The 22,025-nt window shown below is 47.5% G+C and overlaps 1 protein-coding gene and 1 long non-coding RNA gene across 2 annotated transcripts in view; one reads left to right on the top strand and one right to left on the bottom strand.

Moving 5' to 3' along the window:
* Positions 1-19,137, bottom strand: part of DRD2 (dopamine receptor D2) — a 70,642-nt gene extending 51,505 nt beyond the window's left edge. The window contains exon 1 of the mRNA XM_024974984.2: positions 19,060-19,137. The gene's annotated coding sequence lies outside the window, so the exon portion shown is untranslated. The remainder of the gene's footprint in view (positions 1-19,059) is intronic.
* A 403-nt stretch (positions 19,138-19,540) lies between these two features.
* Positions 19,541-21,056, top strand: LOC132342280 (uncharacterized). Its single transcript, XR_009490594.1, has 3 exons — positions 19,541-19,606; positions 19,872-19,951; positions 20,356-21,056. It is a non-coding gene; the product is annotated as an uncharacterized lncRNA (long non-coding RNA).
* The last annotated feature ends 969 nt before the right edge of the window (positions 21,057-22,025 follow it).

Genomic DNA, 22,025 nt, shown 5'->3' on the forward strand with positions numbered 1-22,025 from the left:
TTGACTCAACAATTCTGGACCTAGAAACAGGAAGAAAGGACAAAGGGATGGTTTTTGGAGCTTGGTTACATTGAGGAAACTTTTGCCGCAGCTACCTGAGGCCAAACTGTGTGGCAAACACCATCTCTGTCTATCAAGCACAGTACAGGACACAGGCTTGGTGCAGTGGGAAATGGGTCGGTCACTGGCAGGTCTGGGATCTGGGTTTGGTCTGGGTGTAGCAGCCCTGAGACTGTTAGGGGAAGCACACTGACTGAAACCATCCACCCTGGCCAGGCACCATAGTAACCATTTGCGTGACTTATTTTACAACAGGAAATCCTAGTAAGGAACATGGAACTAAGTCACCATCAACCAGAAGAGTTCAGGAAAGGTCAAAAGGAGACACCACGTGTCCAACCACCTCCTAGAATGCTTCTCGCTGGCATCCATCTTGGCTGAGCAATGCATGTGCCACCAGGAAGGATTCTGAGTCAGATGATTGGTCAAAGAAAACCCGGAAACTAATCCCATCACCATAAAACCCGAGACTGCGAGCCACGTGGCAGAGCAGTTCTCCTGGGTTCCCTTACCCTGCTGCCCTCCACCCAGGCGCCCTTCCCAATAAAGTCTCTTGCTTTGTCAGCATATGTGTCTCCTCAGACAATTCATTTCCAAGTGTTAGACAAGAGCCCACTTTCGGGCCTTGGAAGGGGGTCGCCCTTCCTGCAACAACACTCTGGAGGCATCACTCAATACCTCTCTGGGCACAATTTTTTCATCCACGCGTGAAGAGTTATTTGAGGTTCCTAAGGTTATTTACAGCCTTGACACTCTGGGGGCTCTCCTGTCTAAATCTCTTGCTGGAGGAACATTCTAGCCTGCCTTAATAATGTGGGGGAATTTAAGGATGAGCAGAAGACAGCATGCCCTCCTATCTTATTATTGTATGTACGTGGGGTGCGGGGGAATTCCCCTGATCACAGTCTTGCCATGTGGAATTCAGTGAAGCTGGTAACTAAGCTTGGAAAAGTAAGGACTGCATTTTTGCCTTTGAGGAATTTATTATCTAGTGGCGAAATGGACAAGTAAACAGGCAATTACAGTACACCATGATAAATCTTACACTTCTTCCTACAGTAATATAAAAGAGGGTCCCTAGCCCAGGCTGGTGGAACAGCATAGGGGAAATCACTGAAGACTGCCTGGAAGAGGTGGTGCCTCTGCTCAGTTTAAAGGCTGACTAGAAGTTAGCCTTTCAGGTCAAGGGCTGGAGCATTCAGGCAGAGAAAACAACATACTCAGGGGCTGAGTGTGGGAAAGTGAGCGCAGAGGAACGAGTGTCCACCAGTCCTTTTTGTTCCTCTTCCTTGTAATCTCCAATCCTTTCACCTCTCTAATCCACAGCTTTATACCATCACACTACCCTTTTTTTTCTCTTTTCTTTTCATCTTTCTCTTCCATTCTCTTTAGACAAAGAGAAGAATGTAACCTAATGAGTTCATGAGCAAATGAGGAAGCGAGGAGAAATCTGGCGTGTTGAGGTGTAGAAAGGTGTGTACTGGGTCCCAGGAGGGGGCTCCTCCCCTTCTAGCCTCCAGCAGGGCACTTCTTCCCCCGCATCCCTTCCCTGTGACTCATGACCACCTCATCCATCCTCTCATAAGACCCTGTTCTCTTGAGGAACCTGCCACCCCTCCATGATCCCTCCATCCCTCTCTGTCAGGGTCACCCACAGATTCCCAGTCACATCCCCTACTTCACTGATGACTGGCATGTAGCTCAACATCTTCCACTCCAGCCCATGTCCTGCCACTGAATGGGTGGAGTCGGCTCCAAGTACCTTGGCCTCTCAGCTCCTTGACCGCCCCCCATCTCCAGTACACGCTCCACTTCAGTTCACCTGTTTCCATGATTGCGTCCTGGACCTTGTCATCTGCCAGGACTGCTCCTCTCTGAAGTCAGAAACTTTGTTCTCTCCCTCTGTGACCACATCTCGTTCTCTCTCTCTGCATCCCAGTTCAGTCGATCAATTACTCCAAGTATAGCAGGTCTCTGACCTCATCCATGCCATCAGTCCACCGATTCTAATTCCCCTTTAAAATCCACAGACTGTCTTCACTTTCCTTTCTAGATGAATCAGATTTCTAGCCCAGCATTCAGACACTTTTACAAATATCCTTATTTCCTTGCTTCGTTGTCCTTAAATCATCCTTGCCTTATCCCTTGCTTTCATCTTCCTTGGGCCATCAATCATCAAGTTCTATTGAATTTTAAATAATTTTTCAAATCACCCCTGTCTTTCCATCGCCACTGCCCATCAGCCTCCAGCATGACTGTCCCAGACAACTGGAAACCCTCCTCGTGGCTCTGCTTCCAACTTGCTTCTCTACCATCAGGTCTCCCGCTGGGCAGCCTCTGTGATTTTTATTTTAATGCAAATGAAATCAATTGAATTATTCTACTGCCTAAAACTTCTTGATGCCCTCAGGATGAGATGACTTCTTGTTGCCCTCAGGATGGAGTCCAGTCTTCTTCACAAAAGCCTCAGGGTTCCTAGTTTGGCTCCTGCCCCTGCCTCTGGCCTCACCTGGGACTGTTGTGTTAGTCACTTTGCTGCTGTTGCTGCTGCTCAGTTGCTTCAGTCGTGTCCGACTCTGTGCAACCCTATAGACGGCAGCCCACCAGGCTCCCCCGTCCCTGGGATTCTCCAGGCAAGAACACTGGATTGGGTTGCCAAGTCACATCCATTCTCTTTGCAACCCCATGGAGTGTAGCCTGGTCCATGGAATTCTCCAGGCAAGAATACTGTAGTGGGTAGCCATTCCCTCCTCCAGGGGATCTACCGTGCCCAGCTCAAACTCCATTCTTCAGCCCTTAGTTTCTTTGAGTCCCTTGAATACTCCACACTCTAACCTGAGGTTAGCGACAGCGGAATATGGCAGAAAATGCCCTGGTGGGCAGAAGTGAATCCTAGTCCTGCTCTGCTCTGCTCTCTTGCCGTGTGACAGTGGGTCCTTCCCAGAATAATGCTCTATGAGTCAAATCCCAACTTGTCTAATTTCCTCATCTGCAATGACATCCTTCTTTCCTCCAGAAGACAGAAGATAAAACTAGGAGATGGGGAAGGATCCTGTAGACATTTAAATGCTTCCTACTAATTATGATAGAATAATGATAGTGAATGTTTACTAAAAGTTTGCCACATGTCAGGCATTAGGCCAAGTACTTTATGTGCATGATTCATTCACTTCCTATAAAACCTTATGAAGCAAGTGTCATGGTCATCCCTAGTCTATGAAAGAAAATGCTGATCTCAAAGGGATTATAGTAATTTGACTGAGGTTTCTGGCAGAACACAAGTCTGAGCCTGCATCAGTCTGGCTTCCAAGTTCATCTTCTGAATCACTTTGTTATACTGAATAGTTAGATGGGCAGGGAGTAGGTATCTCATTTTTTGGAAGTGATTTTAGGAGATAGATTTAAACTATTATTACTTAATAAATAAGGGTCTTAGGTAATGCTTCTCTGTACTTTTTAAACTAAGGCTCAGCCTAGTTCCCCAATCTCTAAATTCCAGCTTCAGAACAAACCACCTAAAGCCCCAAAGCTCACTCCCAAGGAGTGTTCCATCCTGTTTGTTTTCAGGCCGCCAGGCTGATCTGGACCAACACATCTGTATGTGTTTCCTTGACAGTTCACCCAATACCTTCTCCTCTGCGTACGTGTCTGATTGAAGCAGGCTCTAACTATTCAATAACCCCTACTTCCATGCCCACAACTGTGAAGATTTTCTAGCCAAACTATAAGGTGCTCACTGATGAAGGTACCCAGAGAGTGCTAACGATGAAAGAGGGATGAAGCATCTTGCTGAACCCCTCCACCTGTAGCGGATTCCCCAGATATAGCAGACATCCTTGCTGGGCTTCAAGTAAGTGTGGCCACAGGGAGGTAAACTGTCACTCACCCAACTCCCTCACTCACAAATTTAAGTGACTAACAAATGCTTAACATCATTTTTGTTTATCATAGCTTCAGGAGAAATTTGAGACAGACTCTCTGTTTCAAGGAGATCTCAGTCAGGTGGGGAAGACCAGAAATGCATCACTGAGAGATTAGCATTGAACATTAAGATGGCAATATAAGAAAGGAGCACAAGAATTGTCATCAGAGTAGAAGGATGTGTGTTCATCTTCCCCTGTGAGAACTCCAAAATTGCAACTCTGCTGCTAAATAACTATCCACAGGATATATGTTGGATCCCACCAAAAAAAGATACCCCACGTCCAAGGGCAAAGGAGAAGCTCCAACAAAATGGTAGGAGGGGCAAAATCGCATTTAGAATGAAACCCATACCCGCCAGAGACGCTCGGAGGGCTCACACAAAACCTTGTGCGCACCAGGATCCAGAGACCCCACAGAGACTGAGCCAGACCCGCCTTTAAGTGTTTGGGTGTCTCCTGCAGAGGCACAGGTCAGCAGCGGCCTGCCACGGGGACAGGGGTTCTGCCTGCAGCAGACCTGGGACACGCAGTGTGTGGCATAAGCCCTCTTGGAGGAGGTCGCCATCAGCCCCAACACAGAGCCACCAAGCACACGACCCACAAACTGCAGAACAATTATACCAAAGAAATCTCACACTGTTAAGAAAGTTCTAGGACCCACAACAGATTTCCCAACCTGGGGATCCGGCAAAGGGACTGAGAACCTCCTGGGAATTTGACTTTGGAGGCCAGTGGGATTTGATTACAGAACTGCCACAGGACTGGGGAAACAGACTTGGAGGACACAACAAAACCTTTTGCACACAAGGACCCAGGAGAAAGGCGCAGTGTCCTCACAAGGGACTGAGCCAGACTTGGCTGTGTGTGTCCAGGACTCTCTGACGGAGGAGGAGGTGTGGGTCAGGGGCACTGAACAGTGCGGGCATAAGTCCTTTTGAAGGAGGTTGCCTTTACCACAATTACCCCTGTCATAGCTTGGCCTTAGGCCAAACAACAGGGAGGGAACACATCAACAGAAAATTGGATTAAAGGTTTACTGAGCATGGCCCATCAGAACAAGTCCCAGATTCCCCCACAGTCAGCTCCTCCCATCAGGAAGCTCCACAAGCCTCTTATTCTCATCCATCAGAGGGCAGACAGAATGAAAACCACAATCACAGAAAACTAACCAAACTGATCACATGGACCACAGCCTTGTCTAACTCAGTGAAACTATGAGCCATGCCATGTAGGGCCACCCAAGACTGACAGATCATGGTGGAGAGTTCTGACAAGACATGGTCCACTGGAAGGGGGAATGGCAAACCACTTCAGTGGTCTTGCCTTGAGAACCCATGAACAGTATGAAAAAGCAAAAAGATACACTGGAAGATGAACTCCCCAGGTTGGGAGGTAACCAACATGCTACTGGAGAAGAGTGGAGAAATAACTCCAGAAGGAATGAACAGACAGAGCCAAAGCGAAAATAACAGCCAGTTGGGGGTGTGACTGGTGATGGAAGTAAAGTACAATGCTGTAAAGAGCAATATTGCATAGGAACCTGGAATGTTAGGTCCATGAATCAAGGCAAATTGGAAGTGGTCAAACAGGAGATGGCAAGAGTGAACACTGACATTTTAGGAATCAGTGAACTAAAATGGACTGGAATGGGTAATTCACATGACCATTATATCTACTACTGCGGGCAAGAATCCCTTAGAAGAAATGAAGTAGCTCTCATAGTCAACAAGAGAGTCCGAAATGCAGTACTTGGATGCAGTCTCAAAAATGACAGGATGACCTGTTTGTTTCCAAGGCAAACCATTCAATATCACAGTAATCCATTCTATACCCCAACCACTAATGCTGAAGAAGCTGAAGATGAACGGTTTTATGATGACTTACAAGACCTTGTAGAACTAACACCAAAAAAAGATGTCCTTTTCATGATAGGGGACTGGAATGCAAAAGTAGGAAGTCAAGAGATGGCTGGAGTAACAGGCAAGCTTGGCCTTGAAGTACAAAATGAAGCAGGGCAAAGGCTAACAGAGTTTTGCCAAAAGAATGCACGGGTCACAGCAAACACCCTCTTCCAACAACACAAGAGACAATTCTACACATGGACATCACCAGATGGTCAATACCGAAATCAGACTGATTATATTCTTTGCAGCCAAAGATGGAGAAGCTGTATACAGTCAGCAAAAACAAGACTAGGAGCTGACTGCAGCTCAGATCATGAACTCCTTATTGCCAAATTCAGACTTAAATTACAGAAAGTAGGGAAAACTATAGACCATTCGAGTATATCCTAAATCAAATTCTTGATGATTATACAGTGGAAGTGACAAATAGATTCAAGGGATTAGATCTGATAGACAGAGTGCCTGAAGGACTATGGACAGAGGTTCATGGCATTGTATGGGAGGTTGTGATCAATACCATCCGCAAGTAAAAGCAATGCAAAAAGGCAAAATGGTTGTCTGAGGAAGCCTTGCAAAGAGCTGAGAAAAGAAGAGAAGCTAAAGGCAAAGGAGAAAAGGAAAGATATACTCATGTGAATGAAAATTTCCAAAGAATAGCAAGGAGAGATAAGAAAGGCTTCCTAAGTGATCAATGCAAAGAAATAGAGGAAAACAACAGAATGGGAAAGACTAGAGATCTCTTCAAGAAAATTAGAGATACCAAGGGAACATTTCATGCAAAGATGGGCTCGATAAAGGACAGAAATGGTATGGACCTAACAGAAGCAGAAGATATTAAGAAGAGGTGGCAAGAATACACAGAAGAACTATACAGAAAAAATCTTCATGACCCAGATAACCATAATGGTGTGATCACTCACCTAGAGCCAGACATCCTGGAATGTGAAGTCAAGTGAGCCTTAGAAAGCATCACTATGAACAAAGCTAGTGGAGGTGATGGAATTCCAGTTGAGCTGTTTCATATCTTAAAAGATGATGCTGTGAAAGTGCTGCACTCAATATGCTAGCAAATTTGGAAAACTCAGCAGTGGCCACAGGACTGGAAAAGGTCGGTTTTCATTTCAATCCCAAAGAAAGGCAATGCCAAAGAATGCTCAAACTACTGCACAGTTGCACTCATCTCACACGCTAGTAAAGTAATGCTCAGAATTCTCCAAGCTAGGCTTCAACAGTACAGGAACCAAGAACTTTCAGTTATTCAATCTGGTTTTAGAAAAGGCAGAGGAACCAGAGATTAAATTGCCAACATCCATTGGATCATTAAAAAAAGCAAGAGAATTCCAGAAAAACATCTACTTGTACTTCACTGACTATGCTAAAGCCTTTGACTGTGTGGATCACAACAAACTGTGGAAATTCTTCAAGAGATGGGAACACCTGTCTCCTGAGAAATCTGTATGCAGGTCAAGAAGCAACAGTTAGAACCGGACATGGAACAATGACTGGTTCCAAATTGGGAAGGGAGTATTTCAAGGCTGTATATTGTTACCCTGCTTATTTAACTTACATGCAGAGCACATCATGTGAAATGCCAGGCTGGATGAAGCACAAGCTGGAATCAAGACTGCAGGGAGAAATATCAATAACCTCAGATATGCAGATGATACCACCCTTATGGCAGAAAGTGAAGACGAACTGAAGAGTCTCTTGATGAAAGTGAAAGAGGAGCATGAAAAAGCTGACTTAAAACTCAGCATTCAGAAAACTAAGATCATGGCATCCATTCCCATCACTTCATGGCAAATAGATGGGGCAACAATGGAAACAATGACAGACTTTATTTTCCTGGGTCAAAAATCACTACAGATGGTGACTGCAGCCATGAAATTAAAAGACACTTGGTCCTTGGAAGAAAAGCTATTAAAAGACACTTGGTCCTTGGAAGAAAAGCTATGCCAAACTTGGTCCTTGGAAGAAAAGCTCTACAAAAGTCGAGACACTACTTTGCCAACAAAGGTCCATCTAGTCAAAACTATGGTATTTCCAGTAGTCATGCATGAATGTGAGAGTTGGACCAGACAGAAAGCTGAGCACCAAAGAATGGATGCTTTTGAATTGGGGTGTTGGAGAGTCCCTTGGACTACAAGGAGATCAAACCAGTCAATCCTAAAGGAAATCAGTCCTGAATATTCATTGAAGGACTGATGCTGAAGCTGAAGCTCCAGTACTTTGGCCACCTAATGTGAAGAGTGGAGTCACTAGAAAAGACCCTGATGCTGGGAAAGATTGAAGGCACAAGGAGGAGAGGACAGAGGATGAGATGGTTGGATGGCATCACCGACTCAGTGGACATGAGTTTCAGCAAGCTCCAGGAGATGGTGAAAGACAGGAAAGCCTGGTGTGCTGCAGCCCATGGGTTGCAATGAGTCAGACACAACTGAGCGACTGAACTGAATTAAAAGCAGTAACTCCAATACCCCCTAGCTGTGCAAGTCTGAGCAAGTTTCACTTAACCTCTCTGAGCTTCAGTGTCCATATCTGCAAAATGGGGGTCATAATAGCTATCTCAGTGGTTTGCAAAGATCAATAAGGTTAATGACTGTGAAAGTGGTGCTGGAGAAGACTCTTGAGAATCTCTTGGACTGCAAGGAGATTAAACCAGTCAATTATAAAGGAAAGCAACCCTGAATATTCATTGGAAGGACTGTTGCTGAAGCTGAAGCTTCAATACTTTGGCCACCTGATACGAAGGGCCAACTGATTAGAAATGATCCTGATGCTGGGAAAGATTGAAGGCAAAAGGAGAAGAGGGTGGCAGAGGATGAGATGATTAGATAGCATCACCAGCTCAATGGACATGAATTTGAGCAAGCTTTGGGAGATAGTGAAGGACAGGAAAGCTTGGCATGCTGCAGTCCATGCAGCCACAAAGAGCTAGATATGACTTAGTGACTGAACAACAACAATATGAGAAAGTGAGTTACAAATGAGAGAGATTACTATTGTCTCATGGGTTTTAAAAATGAAAATGGAGTTCCAAATGCAGCTTATCATTACCGTTGCTCTTTAGGGAATAAGACAATTACTTAAAATGCTTAAAAATTCATGTAGACTGTAGAATCTCTCTGCCTTGAATGCTCTTCCTTCTGATATATACGTAGTTCACTTTCCTATGTCCTTTGTCATTTTTCACATGTCACTTTCTCGATGATGTCCATCCTGACCACCTATTTAATAATGCAAACCTTCCTTTCCTCCCACCCTTCAGCACTCCACATCACCTAACCCTAATTAATTTTGTCTTTTTCCAAGTACTTATTGCCTTCTAACACATTTATGAATTCACTCTTTATACTTATTGTTTATCATTTTTCTCCTCCCACCAAAATGTGGGCAGGGATCTTTGTTTCTTCATTGGTGTATTTGCAACCAAAATGAGTACCTAGTATAGAGTAGCTTCTCAATGATTTCTGCTCAATGAAAGAATGAAAAGTGAAATGTATGTTGAATGGCTGCCACATCAGAAGACATTCTTGCAAGATTGGGTACAGGAAGGCAGAATACAGAAATCAGCAACCTGGTCTTGGGAAGATGGTGGCTGAGAAGTTCATGACCACAATGTGTGAAGCATGAGTGGTTTAGAATCCTAAAATAACAAACCAGAGAGCACAACTTAAAACTCACAGAGGCAGTTTTAATCCAATAGGAGGAATCCATCTTTATACATGGAGAATGAAGAGACTCCATGTCATTGTATAAGAAAAGTTTGAATAATTTCCAAGTGTGAATAACTTTCAAGTTTGAATAATTTCCAATAGTTTCCTACTATGAATAATAAATTATTCCAAATCCTAGCAATTTAAAGGGTTTTCCTGGTGACTCAGAAGGTAAAGAATTCACCTGCAATGTGGGAGACCTAGGTTTGATCCCTGAGTTGGGTAGATCCCCTGAAGAAGGAAATGGCAACCCACTCCAGTATTCTTGCCTGGAGAACCCCATGGACAGAGGAGTCTGGCGGGCTACAGTTTATGAGGTCACAAAGAGTCAGACACAACTGAGCAAAGAGACTCCATGTCATTGTAGAAGAAAAGTCTGAATATTTCAGAGTGTGCATTAGTTTTCTACTAGGTATAGTAAATTACTCTAAATCCTAGCAATTTAAAACAACAAAAATTTATTATCTCATAGCTCCTGTGGGTCAGGAATTCAGGCAGCTCAGTCAGGTGGTTCTGGCTCAGGGTCTTTCAAAAGGTCGTGGTTAAGACCTTGGCAGTGGCCATGGTCACTTGAAGGCTTGTCTGGGGAGGGAAGATGGGCTTCCAAGATGGTTCATTCACATGGCTGTTGGCAGGAGGCTTCAGTCCCTTACCATGTAGACCCTTCCACAGAGCTGCTTGAACATCCTGATGACATGGCAGCCAACTTTCCCTAGAATGAGTGATCCAAAAGCAGAAGAAGGTGGAAATCATTATATGTTTTATGATCTATCCTCAGAAGTCACAATCTGTCATTGATGTATTATTCTATTGCTACACAGGTCTGCCCTACTTAATGTTAGAGAAGATTACAAAATAACATGAATACCAGAAAGCAGGGAGTATTGAGGGTCATCTTGGAGGCTGGTTACCACAGAATGAAACTCAGGAAGAATGCAGAATGTGTGGCAGCATCATGGGTCTATGGAAAGCGGTCATCATCTCTCGCCACCCCCTTTGGCTCACCAGAGATGACTGGCCAGAGGGCAGAGTTTGTGCCACGAGTCATCAACAGCAACTCCAGGCCTTCCGCTGTACACAGTGCTCAAGGCAATGTATGGAAACATGGATCCATTTTAGGGTGCCTGACTTCTTCCACCTGGGACCCTGGATGCTGGCTTCTGCTTGCCAACACATTTCTCCTGTTGATCCTGCCATTAATAAATGAAAGAGGAGAGGGAGCCCAGAGTGTAAGAAAGGAGCGACCACATGACCTAAGGAAGACGATCAGGGAACAGAATACCAGTGTGGCCTCAGAAATCTCCTACCATAAGCCTTTCTAATTGGCCAGAAGTATATGTGTCAATTAAGAAAGAGTCCTGCCCAAGGAAGGCTTCATGAGAAAAGAAAAAGCCCCACAGATGGATGTTTCTTTCATGATTGGAGACTCTTAAGGCTGCAGCTATCATGTTTCATCCTCTTCTCTCAGGCAGGTCCCATACTTCATCTAAAAAAAAATGGGTAGCATTTGCTCCTGCTGAGAGAGTCATTTCCTAGGCAGGTTGATAAGAAATCTAGGGGTCCCCAAAGCGAGAGGGGTCTGGAATTCTCAAGGAGGAAGAAAGGACAAACTTTTTTTCCTCTACATTCCTTAGAATTATATAACAATAATGTATCCTGCCTGAGGACAGTCTCTGGATTAAACCTTCTGGCTAATCCTGTTATTTTAAAATGTAAATTATGGGAGTAGGTCTGGTGAGGTCTTTACAACCTCCAGACATTCTTTGGATTCATTGGAGAGTATATAACTCCATTGCTAACACTAGCAAGTGGGTACTCTTTCTACCCCCTTCTGATGTCTATGTCAGAATCTTTCTCTATCTTCTTTATACTTTAATAAAACTTTATTACACAAAAGCTCTGAGTGATCAAGCCTCGTCTCTGACCTCGGATTGAATTCTTCTCCTCTGGAGGCCAAGAATCCTGCCGTCTTTGTGTGATTCAGCAACAACCTTTCACTGCCATTGCTGCTGCTGCTAAGTTGCGTCAGTCGTGTCCAACTCTGTGCGACCCCATAGACGGCAGCCCACCAGGCTCCCCCGTCCCTGGGATTCTCCAGGCAAGAACACTGGAGTGGGTTGCCATTTCCTTCTCCAGTGCATCAAAGTGAAAAGTGAAGTCGCTCAGCTGTGTCCCACTCTTAGCGACCCCATGGACTGCAGCCCACCAGGCTCCTCTGTCCATGGGATTTTCCAGGCAAGAGTACTGGAGTGGGCTGCCATTGCCTTCTCCTTTCACTGCCATTAATGACTCCAAAAGATGGACAGTGTGCATTTCCACCAGCTTCGGAGATCTTAGAAAAAGAAAAATCTCCTTGTCCTTGGGCACCAATATATTCTCTTTGTTTTTCATGTTTAATAAAAAGTGGTCTGTGCCAGAGTGCCCCACACCATATGACAATGACAGTCAAGAAGACTTCAATCAGAGGAGGAGGAGGAGGCAGATGAAGGGCCTGAGAAGCCAGGAAGAAAACTGAGGCTGTGCCAAAGCATCACCACGAAGACCAACGCCTCCTCCTGGCTTGTGCGTGGTAAGATGGGAGCTCAGCGGAACCTAATTCAAAGGGATGACAAGCAACTTGAACCCCTCTCGCTCAAGATGAGTAAGAGCTTTCGACAGGCAAGTGCCAAAGAATTGTGGTGCAGATAAATAGAATGGAAGAAAGAAATGTAAGCTTGAATTCTGTGAAAGTTCTAAAAACATGCTTAATTTCAGACATGTAAAATCAGAGGCTGAATTCGTGCAGAAGAAAAACAGCTGAAAATGTTCCTCCTGAAGTTTCTTAATAATAACTAACAGTCATTGGAGTTAACATTTATAGAGTGTTTCTTTTTGTCAGGGACTCCCAAATGTCTTACATCTAAATGCCTTAATCAATCACCACAACCCAATGAAGTCAGTATTAATATACCCACTTATAGATGAGAAACTCAAGATGATAGAGGCTAACCAACTTGTTTAAGGTAACATCAGTTCAGTTCAGTATTTAGAGTCAGGATTCGAATTCTGGCAGGCTTGCCCCAGAGCCCACAGCTGTAACTACCACACTATACTGTTTTTAAAGGCTTTAAGAAAGGAAACCAATGCTGGTGAGTATCATTCACAGAATTCATGGGGAGATTCAACACGGTGGTCTAGAAGTCTTCCAGCTCATTACGGAGTGAACACCATGATCTCATCACTTCAGTGGAGCCTTCTGTGCTGCTGAATTTCAATCCCTTGATTTTATTCCTGAAGAAATCAATGTGGTCAAGCATCCTGCTCAGGGCTCCTGGGCCTCTACTGCCTCTGTCCGACAGAAAAGCACTGACCACCAACCAAGCTCCCGTGAGTTTACTCCTGCATCTGTGCAGAGTCCCAGGCCATGCTACTCCCCCACCCCACTCCCCTGCTGCCTCTGGAAAATCTAGGAGTTTAGTCTTGGAGATGTAACAAGTTTTCATCCCGTGATAATAAGAAAGCAACACCAAAGGCCTAAAGGTTGGAAGAAGTCTGGGTTTTACCGTTTGGACAGTTCAGTTCACCTTGGAGAGGTGTGACACAGGAGGTGATATTATCAGTGTTTTTCAGGAAAGCTTGTATCAGTCCATACACTCCTGCTCCTCCACTCCCAGGCCTCCTCCTGCTCCCACCTCCCCCACCTCTGCCCCCAGGACTTGCTGAGGTTCATTCCCAGTGCATTTCATCCAAAAAACTCCTAGATCCAGTTGCCAAACTACTTCCTAGATGGTCCTCGGCTTTCAGAATCCCAAGAAGTTATTTCATCCTTTCTTCCCCCTCTGCTATCTCCTCCTTTCCTGCCTTCATATGCAAAGGTCACAGTCACTTCAGTTTATCAAAGAAAATGCCTTCTTATCCATATTCTCTTCCCTCATTCTGTATGCCCCTTACATAGGTCAGAGAGAAGCACTGTTTTAGCATCAGATGGTCTGGCTTTGCTTATTAGCCATGACCTTGTGCAAGCTATCTACCTCTCTAAGTCCACACTTCTTCTGTAAAATGGGGATAATAATAGTGCCTGTTTCCTAGAGTTGTCATAAGAATGGGAGTTGAAATAAAAATGTCACGTGTGCAGCACAGGGTCCTGCACAGAGCAAATGCGTGACAAATGATGGCTGTTATGATGATTAGGTCAGTGACAGAGGGACTGGTGAGTGGGGTCACTTGTTCAGAGCAGCCCTTCTAAGGAAGCCTGTGAGTAAGCCACTTTCCCAGACCAAAGGTTCCCGGGGAATTGCTAGTGATGTTGCTGCCTGGGGTAATAGAAAGGAGAGGAGGCAATTATACAGCATGTAACAAAAATAATTTCATTTCTAATGCCTTTCCCCTGCTGGGCCACTTAGACTCTAAACAATAACAGCAACGTGGGGGTGCAAATGAGGCACGTTCTGAAGGAGCCCAGTGACAAATGCACGGGCCCCACGACTCACTTTGGCTCCCAGACGTCTGCGGGGGAATGTCCTTGGGGACTGTGGCTGCCATTCTGTGTGCTGAACCTCAGCGCCCTGGAAGCTGGGTCTGCCCGGGCTGACTGCGGGCTTATCGACAAGGCCCCTTGGGGCCGAGTCTATCTGACTTCACTTAACCATCCTCTGTCTGGGAACACGCTGATATCACTCAGAGGGCTCCAGGGAAAGCCAGGGGTCCTCCTTTCTTTCCCTCCCCCATCACTGGAGACAGTAAAGAATTTCCCCTGTCTGTTCCTAGAAAAAGTGCAAATCCTCGCAGGTGCCATCAGATTATGACAAATCGCCCATCTGTGCCACACTGATGCCTTACACATGCATATTGAACATCAACTGCTTCCAAGGGCCCTCAAGAGTTCACTTCTCCTCAGCTCCCACATCCATGACACTAGCTCCACACTCTCAGAGGCCCCCATGGCTTCCAGGGCTCTGAGTTTGGGACCCTGCGTGGACACAGCCTTTTCCATCCCTGGGATGGGGGAGTCCCCAGGCCCGAGGGCATCATCTCTGGCTCCTTCCTGTTCTCTGAAGCCAGCAGGGGCCTCTGCTCCTTTAGAGACACAGTCCCAGGTCTCCTAGGGAAAGAGGAGGCTGCACCCTCCCAGGGGGCTTCACACTTGCCAAGGGTGTTGATTTACCTCATTCATCAGATTGAAAGGGAGAAGAAGAGGGGAAATGTACAAGACCGGAAGGGCAAATTTCTCTCCTTTCTCTGGACCCAAACACGAACAAACCAAGTAGCTGAATCGTGGAGTTTTTCTCCTCCACCCACATGTACTGACACTATAATCAAGCTATTTTCCAAGCCTATGCATTTAGATAATATGATTCTATTGTTTAAAAAAATAACAACAAGAAAGAAATCTTCCATTACATTGGTGATGGGGACAGGTTAGAGGCAGCGGTATATTAACATCAGATTCCAACACTGCTGCAATAATTAAATAGACTGGAGATAATATCAGTCTACCACCCAGAACTGGTAAATAAGCAACTTGCTTAGTGGCTCTATTTAGTAACCTGGAGAGCTCATACAGAATCCCAAAGCAAATGCTGGAGTCTTCCCAGGGCCGTAAGAGGCCCTACTGGGGGGTGAAAGGAAGGAATATGACACTGGGGGTCATCTAAGTGAGAGGCCGCACACAGGGGAGGATGCCTACTGGGAAGTCGAGCCCTTCCTGCTGCCTGTGGTTTCCAAGTACTTCCTAAATGCAGGATGCTCTCCTGCTAGCAGAGCTCCTGATAAGACAGAGAAGCTTTGATTGCCAAACTCAATCCTGGTACACTGGAACTGCAAAGTTTACACCACTCTTTTTTTTTTTTAAAGAAATTTATTTATAGGCTATATGTTTAAAGTTGATCTCCTACTTTATTTTATTTTTTTAAACTTTTAATTTTGTATTGGGGTGTAGCTGATTAACAATGTTGCAATAGCTTCAGTTTCAGGTGGACAGCTGAAGGGACTCAGCCACATATATACATGCATCCATTCTCCCCCCAGTTCCCCTCCCATCCAGGCTGCCACATAACATTGAGCAGAGTTCCCTGCGCTATACATTAGCTCTTTGTTGGTTATCTATTTTAAATATGGCAGTGTGTACATGTCCATCCCAAATTCCATAACTATCCCTTCCTCCCAGCAACCGTAAGTTCTTTCTATAAGTCTGCACCACTCAATTTTTGGAGAACTTTCCTAACAGAAGACAGAAACCATATTTCCAGACTAAAGAAAAAGCTGTCGTGTTTGGAGTCAGGAACATCCAGAATGACTTCTGAGGAAGTCCAAATAATCTAAGGAATTTAAAGTCCTGGTAGAGGCGGGACTGCGCCGGGCACTGCCCCGGGAAACTCGGGCCGCTTCGCGGGCGCTGCCAGTCTCCGGTGGCGGCGTCCGGCGCGCGGGCGGCCTGCTGGGAGGTTTAAAAAAAAAAAAAAAAAAGTCCTGGTAACTATGTCTGAGGGGAAATGGAACCGACTGGGCAGTCATTCTGTTCTTTTCAAGCCCTCATATCTTAGGCTGCTGTGACGTGTGATACACGACCTGATTCTGGGAGATGCTGGAGATATGGCTTGGGGTCCCAGCATTGTAAATCAACTTTGATTCTCCTCTCCCCTCCTCAGCCTTCACTGTTGGAGATTTCTGGATATTACACCACATGGGAGGGAGAAATAAAGGGTGGCAGGTGAGAACGTGTGAGTCACTGGAAGGGGAAGGATTGGCTCAAGAAAGTCTCATCACCCTCTGCCCCCCACCCCCACCACACACATCACCTGTGCTATCTTCATAGCTTCTTCCTCAACACCGAAACACAATTTCCACATGCAGGGAAGATGGAGACAGCTCCCTCCAGACCGAGTCCACAAGCCTTTCCCCTGATACATGTTTATACAGAGAACAGGGGCCTTAGACCAATCTAGCTTCAGCAGGTCAGCCCAAGGTACGTGTGAGGCCAAATTCTTATGAGATCCTGAGCTCCCTTTGTTTCCACTGGTAGGAGGGAAAAAACAGGCTTTCTTTCAAGTTCAGACTCTCCTACATCACTGCACATTCTAGACAGAAATAATTCAACCTTGCAGGTGAAGAAAAAAAACTGACTAGCCCACAAGCCTTATCACTGGCCTTATTCGCCCCTACAAGCTTCCCAGCTTTTATAGAGCACAAGAACCAAATCGATGCAGTCAATATGTCACTGCCAATAGGGCACATGTGGCTACCAGCCTTGGGGAACATGGTGTGCTACTAAGCTGAACTAATCACTCCTTGGCATTTAAGGAGCAGTTGGGTTAGCAGATCATGGCATAAGCATACTGAAAGACGATGATTCCCCTAGAAGGGGAGGGGAGGGAAAACACACTGGGTTGGCCCCCAGAGGAGACTCAGTATTTACACAGGTCAATGTAAAACCATATTGGTGATTCCTAGAGAGACCAAAAATCTGTTTTAGAAAAAAAGGGAGGCCCAGGCAGATCCTGTGGGAGGAGACTGGGCTGCATCCTCTATCACAGCAAAGGGACTGAACCAGGAGGTTGGTTCATCCACAGTCCCACATCCGAAGAATTTAACACGTGTAACTGCAGAAGGCAAGGGTGTTGACTCAAGACCTTAATCATGTTCTCTCTCGTTAAGGAAGTAATAACTTGTATGAGAGATGATTTCTTAACCCAGTGTACATATGAATCACCCAGAAATATTGTTAAAATATACATTCCTGGGCCTCTGCTTGAGACTCTCATTCGGCAGTTCTTCAGATAAGAAACAAAATCGTGCATTTTAAACTAGCTTCTCTGGTGATTCAGATACAGAGTTTATTAAAACAAAACTCAACCCTTAGAGAAATGCTATCCCAGACCTCTGTAATAATTCAGAATCTCCCATGTTTCAGGCACCTTCCTCCCCCCCCTCACCCCAGGATGTATAGGTAAGATGGAAGGAACTCAGAATGTTCTTCAAGAGACCAAGGCTGGAACCATGGTGGCCCTCACTTGGCTCTCAGTCTAACCCTGTCAAATGTCTTCCCCACCAGATGTCTAATTTCAGAGCTGGCATCAGCAGCCCCCTCCCAGTCAAATATATCAGGAATCCTGAATACTAAGCAGACAAGTCAAAGGCAGGGGACTGGGACACAATGAATCAGCTCACTAACTCTCTTGCAATTGGTCACATGCACCACAAGCCTCTCTTTCTGTCCACCCTCATTAAATAGCAGCAACAGGGAGAAAAATGAAACAAAAAAATGATTTCTTTTTCAAGTGGTCCTTATGCCACAGGATGAATCAGGGGTAAGCAGAGTATTTGCATCCAATGGGGTAAGAATCACTGTTCATGCCGTCCTGGGGAGGAGAAAGAATTAGCCTGAAAGGTTTGTAGCCTGGTCAAAATCCAGAAATAGTTGGATCTGAAGAAGGAACTAGAGAGGGATCCACAAAGTGTCTTGCACCTCACCAGCCTCAGGATCCCCCAGGACAAAAAGTATGGGGTGCTGGGGGGCGAACAGTATGACTCATTCACTCAGATAGCTTCCCTGTGGCTGAGAGAAAGGACCTGTCCCTACGGAGCCGCGGTGCTGTGACTTGTGTCCATGACGAAGCCTGCTGTGTAGACGCACAGGCACCCTCTTACCTCTGCTCTTCAAGAGGAACGGCTCATAGGCTAAGGGCGGCAGCCAGGGATGGACACGCGCTCTGTCTGGCGCTTACAGCTGCCTCTTGTTTCTGTACACCACCCTACCGGGGCTTTTGGTCCATTCCAAAGTAGAAGAGTCACTCTTTGCCTCTGCGCCTATCGTCACCCCCATTCCCAGGTTGAGATGGGTCTGAAACCCCAACCTCCTTCCTCAACTGAATCGCAAACGGAGAGACGGCCAAGAACGTAAATTCAGAACCAAGGACAGCGGCATATTAGCCATGAGAGCAATTAGTTAGAACCAGCCTCTCCCTCACCCCTGGCTTCGGTCCTTAGAAAATGAAGTCTCCAGGTCGCACAAATGCAGAGTTGCCAAGAACAACCCTTTTCCCTCCAGGGCGATCGGAACTCTGGCCGCGCGCACGGGGGGCCCCCAGCTTTGGTGCCGGGCGAAAAGTGACCTCCCGAGATGGTCCGGGAGCCGGCCGCCCTGCGAAGCCGCGGGCCGCGGGGCTCGCTCTCGGCGCTCCGCCGGAGGCTGCACGGCACTGCCCGCCCGTGTCCGGAGCGAGGATTCGCACCCGGGCGGCGCGAAGGATGCCCAGAGTGTGGGAGAGGGGACAGCCGCCGACGTTCCCTTCGCCCCCGGGGAAGCGGCCGGACGGAGAGTTCGGGAAGATCAGGGCAGGTCGGTCCCCGGGCAGACGAGCGCCAGAGTGGCAGGACAAACTTCTGATCCCAGCCGCTCCGCCCTTCGAGCTCCCTCCTCCTCTCCCACTGACCCTGCCTGGGCCCGGGCCGCCTGTCCTGCACCCTATTGGCGCTTACCTTCAAGCCATAGGGCGCCCGGGGGCAGAGACGGCGCCGGCTGCACGAGGCTTCCGGCTCCCGCCGCATCCACGCGCGGCCGCCCCTCCGGCAGCTGTCCGGGGCCGCCGCTCTCCTCGGCGGGTCCCTGGCTCCCGGCCCCGCCGCGCCGTTCAGAGCCCCGGCGGGCAGCCGCTTGGCCGGCTTCGGCCCGCGGGGAGCAGTGGACGGGCCGCGGCGGGGCGGGGTGGGGCGGGGCCGGCCGGGCGCTGGGCGGGCGAGCGGCGCAGAGACCTGGCGCGGAGGCGGCGCGGTGCACGGGGCAGGCGGCCGGCTCCGGCACTGAAAAGCTGGACAGCTCCGCGGCGCTCCAGCGCGGAGAGCGCGGGGAGCGCGGGTGGGCGGGGCGGGGCCGCCTGGACCACGGGGCGCCTCGAGCCCCGCCCCTGGGACAGGCCACGCCCCCGGGACAGGGCACGCCCCCGGGACAGGCCCCGCCCCTCCCGCCCCTCCCCCTGAGCGTTGGTAAGCCAGCCTCTAGTGCCCGCAACACCCGAGGCGCTAGCAGGTGGGGATTGCCGCCATCCTTGACTTTTGAGGCAGATGGAGCCCAGGCAGGAACTGAGCCGTCCCACCACACCCCCAAAGTAACAATCTGTAAATGACCGGCGGCAGGGACAGGTGTTGTCGCCTGTCTCTTCTCTCCTTTGAGGAGTCAGAGGACGAGGGTTGGGGGAGGCACCTCCCATCCAGGGAATCGAAGGAGAGATCCAGGACCTCTTCAAAGCTGTGGACAGAGCTGTGCTAAGCTTCGTTGCTTAACTCATTTTCAGGGGAAAGCCTGCTTGGAGCTGACTTGAGAAAGTTCAAGAGGAGGCCCAGAGATTCCAGCTCACCTTTCATTCCAGAAGCAGTAAGGGGTTGGAGTGAGAGGAAGGGAGATGGTGGCGAGGGCTGCCCTGCTGCTGGTCCTCGGCCGCTGGTCTTTGCCTGCAGAGGAACCGCCTTCCCCCCACCTTTCCCCCTTCCCTTTACTTTAAGGAACTGGCCCTTGAACATCACAGGTCAAAAATGAGATATTTTTCAACAGTAAATAATACACTACTACATGGACAGAGGAGCCTGATGGGCTACAGTCCATGGGGTCACAAGAGACTAAACCACCTACATTATCTGGGTTTGGGTCAAACCACTCATATAGAAGGTGGGTAAGGAGGATGGACTGTATATTAAATGCTGATTTTTGAGGGTTAGCACCCCTAGCCCCAACTGTGTTCAAGGGTTAGCTGTAGTTACTGACTGTCCTTCCTTTGCCAGGCTCTGTGTCCGATTCAAGGGTCACAAAGAGGAATGAAACCAGGCTCCTGCTGTCACCTCCTGCCAGTTTAAGCCAACATGCCTGCAGCTTAAACCGGTGCTATGGAACAGACAAAAAGGGAAGCCTGACAGGAGCTAGGCATTGAAGCAAATACCAGTTCCCTGGGGAAAGGCGGTGTTCCAGGCAGAGGGGAACAACAAGGACAGAGTTAGACCTATATATCAGGGAGTCAGTCCATTGTGGCTGGAATCAAGCCGCTCCAGGACTTTGAGGCTCTAGGCCCTAAAGGTTAAATTTGACTCAGCATTTCCTTCAATGACACAGACAATTATCAAAAGTTAGAGCTGGAAAAACAAATTAGCATTCATCTAAATCCCACTCTTACCACTCTGCAAGAAAGAACAGACGTACAGAGAAATGGAATCCCTTCCAGATGCCATGGAGATCCAGCTCTGGATCAGTCCCCCATCTCTGGGGGCTCAGACCAGCACATCTACCATCTCTGGAGGCAAACTGGAGGAACGGAAGGAGATGTCAGTGGGCGTGACATGTCTCTTCCCCTACTCTATGCCTTTGGCACTCTACGTGGATCTGGACCATTCCTGTCTCCCTGCAGGCTTGATGGCGAGATATTATAACAATCAGGAATCCTAACGTTTTGCCATATTTGCTTTTAAAGCAATAAAACATTGCAGACATAGTTGAAATCTCAGGGTTCTGCCTTGCATAGCCTCACATCACTCTTCCCAAGGTTTAAAATCCACTTAAGGAAGCAATTGGTGCCTCCCAGCTCAGCACCTGTACATCGACTGAGGGACACAGTCACTCAGTGGACAGGCCACTCCTCTCCTGACCAGTCAGAAGACCTGGACTGATGTCCTGCTTCTGTCACCTACCAGTTGTGTGACCTTGGATAAATAGTTTAATCTCTCTAAGCCTCAGATCCCCCATCTATAAATTGGGGCTAAAAATACCTTTCTCTCTGGACTACACTGGGGATAATAGATGAGGAAGTATTAGATAAACGGTAGCATGGGCAGCCCCTGGCTGCTTCGAGGTGAGGAGGGGAGCCAGGCTTGCTCAGGAAACAGGAGATGACTTCCGTGGGGTGCGCCAACCTGAAGATACGTTAGCGGTAGCTCTGTGCTGCCTTTTCCACCCTGGTCTTGCATGGCTGAGTGGATTTCATGCTGGCTCTGAGTGAGACGGATGGATCTTTTAGTTTTCAATTAGCAAACGCCTCGCTCTTTAAACAAGCGGCACAGCAAACAGATGCCCTCAATGATTGATGACAGGGAACATCTGTGGCCAAGCAGGAGGCTGTACCGGAGACTCAGGCTTCCTGGACTGGCAGGGCCCTCTGGAGGTCATGGGGTCCCTCCCCTCCCTTCCAGGCAGAACTGTCCCCAGTCCAAGTAGGCTGGGCGGGGGCAGGGTGGCCCTTTTCCTTATAGCTTTCCTGGTAAGGGGGTCACAGGAGCCTCCTTGAGTTTCCGTATGTTCCAGAACCTCAGAGTCAGGAAGTAGTTCCTGGTGTGCTACCTATACCTTTATTTCTACTCTTTATCCTTGAAAATGGTAAAGCAATGTCTAGCAATGAGTATTAGGGGCAGAGGGTGGGTTGAGGCAGGTAGAAATTTTGCTGGCCCATGGTAACGAGGAAGCAAAG

The sequence above is a fragment of the Bos taurus genome, chromosome 15 (assembly GCF_002263795.3).
Source record: "Bos taurus isolate L1 Dominette 01449 registration number 42190680 breed Hereford chromosome 15, ARS-UCD2.0, whole genome shotgun sequence".
Lineage (NCBI taxonomy): Eukaryota > Metazoa > Chordata > Mammalia > Artiodactyla > Bovidae > Bos > Bos taurus.